This window comes from Petaurus breviceps, unplaced genomic scaffold, assembly GCF_028583685.1.
Source record: "Petaurus breviceps papuanus isolate PSGF00001 unplaced genomic scaffold, PetGlider_PUasm1.0 90925, whole genome shotgun sequence".
NCBI classification, from domain to species: Eukaryota; Metazoa; Chordata; class Mammalia; order Diprotodontia; family Petauridae; genus Petaurus; species Petaurus breviceps.
Window position 1 is genome coordinate 20,716,154 of NW_027187380.1, and position 7,429 is coordinate 20,723,582.

The window sequence follows — 7,429 nt, forward strand, 5'->3', positions numbered from 1 at the left end:
ATATTAATGAGATTCACTCATTAACCCAATCCCCTATATTTTCCAACTTCTTTCCTAGAATTTTTCCAAGAAATGAATATAATACTTCTTATATATTGTATTCAGACTGGAGTACTAGAATAATACCATCTTGAGTCCTGGATACAACCTAAAAGCCCATTTAGTTATATCACACTATTAGTACACATTGAACATGTAATCCACAAAAATCTCATCTTTGTCAAAGCAATTATTATCTATCTAAATATTTCCATATCCCAATTGAGCTGCCCAAATTAAATTCACATGTGTTGTAAGCAGAGTAGGGAACTGGACTTGAAGTTGGAAAAAATCTAGGTTCAAAAAAAGAATATCCCCTCAAACTCAACTATCCAAGTCACTTAACCTCTTTTCCTCAGTTTCTTCAACCACAAAATGAGAGGTCTTGACTTGATGGCCTTTAAATATATGAATCTACTGTTCTAGAATCTTATTTGATTTAGTCTTTTCTAATCTCTTGAGAACTTAAGAGAGTGATATCTATGGAGAAGGTATGAATTAAGTATTTGTATGCATAGAATTTTTAGTTCTGATCGTAAATGTAGAGATTGTTTTGCTGGATGATCCATACTCTCTTGACCAGTCCAATTTATGGCATAGATTACTAGGACTAAGACATAGATAGGCTCATAGATATGGAGGAGTCCTTGAAGATCAACTAGGTCAGTCCTGTCATTTTATATAGGATGAAACTGAAGGCAGAGAAGTTATGTGACTTGCTTAAGAATACATAGGCAGTAAGTGGAGGAGTTAAGATTCAAATCCAAGATCTCTAACAACAGATACAGCATTCTTCTAATTGTGTCATGCTGTCTATAGAATACTATTTATCTGGGGAAAGCTAATTAGTCCATGTGACAAACCCGGGACCTTGACTTCATTAATATTGTGTTCCAATGAATGAAGAATGATGAATGAACAATGAAGAACTAGATCAGGGATAGGACAATAAAATTTGTTTAATGTATTACTTTAACCTTATGAAGAAGCTGCCAAAAGGTTAATGAACTAATTTCAATTCAACAAGTGTCCGATGAGTCCCAACAGTATAGCTATACTGTAGAGTTAAACAAGGAATTTCTCATTAAATCATAGACACAAGATAAATACATGAAATAATTAGAGATTATACATTTTGTATAAAAGTTTTACAGTTTTAAGCAGTAGTATTTGTACCAGAATATGTTTGGTTAAATATTAGTGAAATTATAAAGATAATATGCTATATTAACAAGAAACAATGAAAATCACATAATTATATCAACAAGCGTGGAAAAAGCTTTTGAAAAAAGACATTTAGATAAAAAAAAATTAAGAAAACATGAAAAAGTCCAGGAATAAAGGAAATCTTTCTTTAATATAGTGAGCATCTATTTTAAAAAAGTATTATTTTTAATTGCAAAATGTTATGCCTTTACAATAACATCAGAGGAAATGAAGTGATATTAAGGCTATTGTTATTTGATATGATTGTAGAAATGCTAACTATAATAATGAGACAAAATTAATAAATTGTTTACTACTACAGGGAAAATTGCAAGACAAAAAATAAACACAGAAAACCCACCAACTTATTTGTACTTTATGAGAAATGCAATGTAAAGTTATAAAAAAAGAAATTCCATTCAAAATAAGTATATAATATGTAAAATACTTGGGAGCCCTTACACACACACACACACACACACACACATGACTAGTAGGGATTAAAGTAAAAATATTCTTTACAGAAATAAAGGAAAATAAATAATTGGAATATTATTAATTGTGTATGGCTGGACAATGCTCATATGAGAGAAGACATTAATGACTACCGAGGCTAACTTCTAATTTGAGTATTAAATTAATTTACTACCAAGGAATTGCTTTATAGAATGAATCAAAATAACAGCAAATTCATCATGTGGAGCAAAAAATCAAGAATATCAAGGGAAATAATGAAAAAAAAAATAGAAATGAAGGGAGCTTAGTAGTACTAGATCCCAAACTATGCAACCAAAAAGGTTTATCAATATTACTTGGTCTGGATTAAAAAAATATTTCAATAGCAAACAAAATTAAGCAAACACAACAATGATCAAAAAGCAATCTCTAGCAGAGCGTTTGATAAAACCAAAGCATCAACCAAGACTAATGAAATAATGTGTGCAATTCACTTCCAAACCTTACAGTGCTATAACCATATCATAATTATCATTTTTCATAACAATCATTATTAAGGTTATTATGTAAAAATATGGGGAAAGTGGAAACTAATCTGGAAGAAATTGTGTTTAGACCAGCATCTCTCACCATATAACACAATAAATTCCAAATAGATACACAACCTAAATACAATAGCTCATATCTTAAATTGTAGGAGAAGTAGTGATATTTCTTATAATCATGTATAGGAGAAAAATCCTTGACTAAACAAAGATTAGAGATGATCATAAAAGGTAAAAAGAACAATGCTGAATACTTAAAATTGGAAAACTTTTGTGTGAACCAAATCAAGGTAGTTACAACAAGAAGAAGGAGTCAACTTGAAAAATGCATCAAATTATGTAATAACAGTCTAATATCTAAGATATATAGGAAATTGACCCAAATATGTAAGAACAAGAGCATTTCCCCCAATAGATAAATGTTAAATAAATATGAATAAAAAAATTTTCAAAAGAAGAAATGTAAGACATCTATAATAATGTAAAATAATCCCAAAACCTAAAAATGAAAGAAATTCACATTAAAATAACTCTAAAGCTCTAACTCATTACCAAAGATGTCAATCTGGGGGCACCTAGGCAACAAGTTTTGTTGTTTGTCCTTTGTTCTTGAAGAGGGTCATGAATCCAGAGGGTGATGTCATGACTTGCAAGCAAATTGGATTTGACTGAGACAGAGCTATACAAAGTCACCAACACTGATCTCTCCTCTGGAGCCTTTTGGGTCCAGTGGCAAGATGTAGATCAGGACGACTGGAGATGACCCTGGTTGTAGTGGGAGACCTTGACTTTTTAAGCTAAGGTCCTATGATGACAGACCCACTAATGCTTCTTGGTGGAACTAAATTAATCCAATCATTCTACAAAGATATTTGGAACTATACTTTCAAAAAGTAATATTACCTTTTGAACCAGTAATAGTCCACATCAAGTCCACACCCCAAAAAGAGACAGAGGGAAAGGACTCATATATACCAACCATATTTGTGGCAATTCTTTTTGTTATAGCAAAAAAACTGGCAATGAAATGGGTGCCCATCAGTTGGAGAATAGCTGAGAAATTTTTATATGAACATAATGGATTGCTGTTGAATCATATTGCAAAAAAGATGAGATTCAGAAAATCATAAAGACTTAAAGGAACTAATGCAGAATGAAATGAGCAGGACCAAGAGAATAATTTATGCATTTATACAATAACTACATTAATGGAAATGATAATATGAAAGTAAACTGTGAAAGTCTTAAGAACTTTGATCAATCATGATTTCAGAAGATTGATAATGGATCAGACTTACCACATCCTAGAAGAGACAGATTAGAAGTGTTTTTCAGAGACAGTCAATGTGTGGATCTGTTTTATTTGACTATGCTTGTTTGAAGGAAGAACTTCCATGAAGATGGGTGAAGCAGAGTGGAATTGATGAGAAATTATAGTGGTGCAAAAAAGTGGGGAAGGGAAGAGAAAGAAATCAAAATATGAATGAAATATAAACTGAAATATGAACAAAACAGTTTTGTTAAAATGAAAAAAGGAGGGCAGATTCACTTAGAATGTAGGTCACTTCTATTGGTTTCAAAAATAAACCTCATACTTTGACTGAAAGAAAAGGGGGAAGGACAAGAAAGGTCAGAGAGAGACACAGTCAAGAAGAACAGTTAATATATACTTAAAAAACAAGTTATATATAACATAGGTTCTCAGTTTCATATAAAATCTTCTCTTTCTTTTGTGTACTGAAATATTCACATTTGTTGCCTATGATGAAAAAGAAAGTTTAAATTTAAAAAAATCTAATTATCCTAAGAAAGAGCTAATATTCAGTTTGTAGAAAGAAGAGCCTTATTTTATTGTGAGATATTGTAAAGATTAAGTCATTTTATAGAATTTCAGTCAAGTAGAAAAAAAAATACAGTACTAACTCATTTATGGAAACTAAATATTCATTTAAGTATTTTCAGCATGGACCATGGAGTGCCATTTCAAATAACTTGTAAATACCAACACAAAAGGAAAGTAGTTAACTATATTAATGGAGTTATGAATACAAAATGACAAGCTTCCCTGGCAAGACAAAATAAATTGCTTTTCTATTTGGCCTTTTATTCTTCACTGATGAACAGCTATAAGAGTACTCTCCCATTATATTTAATACAACATAAAATTACCTTAGAAAGCACAGGTCATGTGTGGCCTAAAGAACAGCAATTAAAAAGTACCCTGTACACCTCTCAGTACTGATTTAACCAGAAAAAAAAATTTTAGTGCAATCATCCATGCGTTAGAAACCCTCCAGTGGAACATTTTACAAAGAGCAGGAAAACAACATAGTTTGGTTTACTTTGACTTCAACAGGAATCTTAGAAATTTTGTTTTCTTGTGTCTTAGATTACCATATTTCCCCGAAGTGGCCAGACAAACATTCTGGGACTGATGGAAATATATGCTGCTCACAAATTTCTATGAGAAGAGATGATGTAATCAAAAAAGATGCATTTGGAGAAAGCATTTTAATTTTGTTTATTACAGAACAAGTTATTTTTATTCTATGGCTGCTTATCTGTTGGTAGTATCTGTGATTAGAGTAAATCTAGTCCTTTGAATTGTGCCACTTATTTTATTTCTACATGTCACCAATTAGTCAGGGAGATGTGGGCCTTGACATTATTCTGAGAGCACCCTGTAGTGTGTTTCCTTTGCTCTTTCTTTTTCTTTGGGAAGAAATAATGATGGAATATTACATAAAAGACATACATCTAGTTATTATCATATACTAACCAGTATTGTTAATTCATGCCTCATGTATATATCTTATTATGTTTTGTGAACTGAATTAAATGAAATAAAATTGAATTATTTCTCCATATTATAAGTTTCTTAATGTCAGAGGAGATGCTGCATCCTAGAATACATCCTAGAATCACAGAATCTTGAAGATGAACCATAACTCAGAAATCATTTAAGTTCAAAGCAAGATCAAGAATTCCATCTACAATATCCCTTGCAATAAATTATCATCCGATCTTCACTTGAGTACCTCTACCAAGGGGGAAGCCCCTGCTTTCTGAGATAGTCAATTCCACTTTGGGATTTCTCTACTTAAGAGGTTTGTTTTTAAGTCAAGTCTTAATATAGGTCTTGTTATCAATACTCAGTGCTCCCAGCGCTTCCATCCTGGTCATTCAAAATAAGTCTGATCCCTCTTTCCCAAATATTCGAAGGGCTTTCACTCTCCCCCTCAAATTGATCTCATCCAAGTTGCTTCAGCTGATCCCCACTTGGCATGGTTGTTATACTTCTTATCCTCCTCCAAGTACTCTCCATGTGTTTCTTAAAGTGTGGTACTTACAATTAAATACAATACACAAAATGTGATGTCATTGAGGCAGAGTATAGAGAAGTCAGTTCCCTCATTCTGGATAGGGTACTACATCTCTCTTAATGTAACCTAAGTTTGAATTAATCAGTTTTGTGTGGCTGCCATTTCACACGATTTGAGATATATATATACATATATATAGCTGACTTGCTTTGGTCAAAGGAAAAATATATGTGTCTATCTATACATTTAAATTTTGTATGTAATAATAATAATAATAACTCTTCTCAGTTTCAGGAGGCCTTCTAATTGTTCTCGTACATATATACACAAATGCTCATCCACAGAAATGATCTTCCTGACCTGGTTCCTCAAAGAGGAATAGAGGTGACTCATATTCTCAATAGTTATGACAGCCAGTGAGCAAAGCATAAACTCTGGTGAGTCCAAAATATTTTTACAAAGTACTTAGGATTAAATTCCCCCAAAGAATAACCCAACAAAGTTTGGAAAGACATAATATCAAGTCCTGAATTTTCTGATACATGAAACTATCTCATAAGAAGGTTACAAATTGAGTCATACTCACACCTATGAGACCATATTTCTTTTTGCAGAATTAAATCAAACATATAGTATGTATATGATCTAATTATTCTGCTTCTGAAAGAAGCATCAGTAAGTTCCAACAGAGGTAAAACAGCCTACTGAGGTAGGGGTGTGTGTGTGTGTGTGTGTGTGTGTGTGTGTGTGTGTGTGTGTGTGTGTGTGTGTTAATCTTCAATCTCAATTGTAGCACCTTGTAACAAATTTTGAAAACACTGAAAAGAAACAGTTATGGAATTAAAGATATGAACATATTAAACAAAATGATGGGGCAGCTATATATGTCTCTTAACTTCTTAGATCATTTGAACAGAAAGTTATTTTAGTTTTTTAACTGATTTCCAAAAGATCATAGATTTAGAATTGGAAGAGAACTCTAGGCTCATCTATTTCCAACCTCCTCATCTTGAGGATAAGGAAACTGAGACCCAAAGAGGATAATGGTTTATAATATATGTCATTAGTTTATTTTTCAGAGAAAAGCAAATAGCCTGAATTCATAAATAACACAATTCCATGATAGTAATAACATAGCATGTCTTACCTTTGTCCATTCTTTCCATAGGCAGAGAATTTAAGGAGGCATGTTGTGAAAAGAGTACTCATAATCTGGGCAACTTGAAAAATATTCCTGAGTTAATAATAAAGAAAAAAAGACACAGAAAAGCAAGGACCTGAGTTAAACATTGACACCAACTTGCTCCTACAATCCAAGCCTGAGAATCTGCATAGGTAGCCCCTGGCATCTTGTAAAAACAGGTGACTTCTGGTCAGCTGAGTCTGTGGTTACTTAACTTGCCTGAGTACCATAGGAAGTATGATGTGAGGGTCACTCAAGCATGTACTAGCTCAGTTTTCACTTGGTCAGTGATATGAAGGAGGAAGATTTCCTGGGCCAGGAATTCCTTCAACAATAGTGTTAAGTGCCTCAAATATTTACAAATAGGGTTGTTTGGAAATAACCTCTGGAAAGACTCATGCCAATTCTTAACTTTGTATATGTTATCTAAAGCCATTATTTTTTTTAAAGGAAAACTGCATATTGGATGAATTATGCCTAGGAGAGTTCTTATGTCAAAAGGAATAGAGTCAAGATAACCAAAGTGAATATTTTATAATTACCCATTAGTATGTTTATTTTTAATTGCACTGAACCAAAAGAACTAGAATTTGGAGTCAAGAAGACATAAGGAATAGAAGAAAAAAATGTGGGACTAGAGAGGTCACCCCAAACTCATTAAATTGAGCAAGAATAAT

The 7,429-nt window shown here is 32.5% G+C and overlaps 1 protein-coding gene across 2 annotated transcripts in view; it reads right to left on the reverse strand.

Annotated features, from left to right (window-relative positions):
* KCNJ16 (potassium inwardly rectifying channel subfamily J member 16) overlaps positions 1-6,838 on the reverse strand; it is a 79,872-nt gene extending 73,034 nt beyond the window's left edge. The window contains exons 1-2 of one of the 2 annotated variants that reach the window (XM_069076534.1): positions 6,717-6,838; positions 3,545-3,635 (exon numbers count right to left, since the gene is read on the reverse strand). The gene's annotated coding sequence lies outside the window, so the exon portion shown is untranslated. The remainder of the gene's footprint in view (positions 1-3,544; positions 3,636-6,716) is intronic. The other variant, XM_069076533.1, reaches the window with a different exon arrangement.
* Between the last annotated feature and the right edge of the window lie 591 nt (positions 6,839-7,429).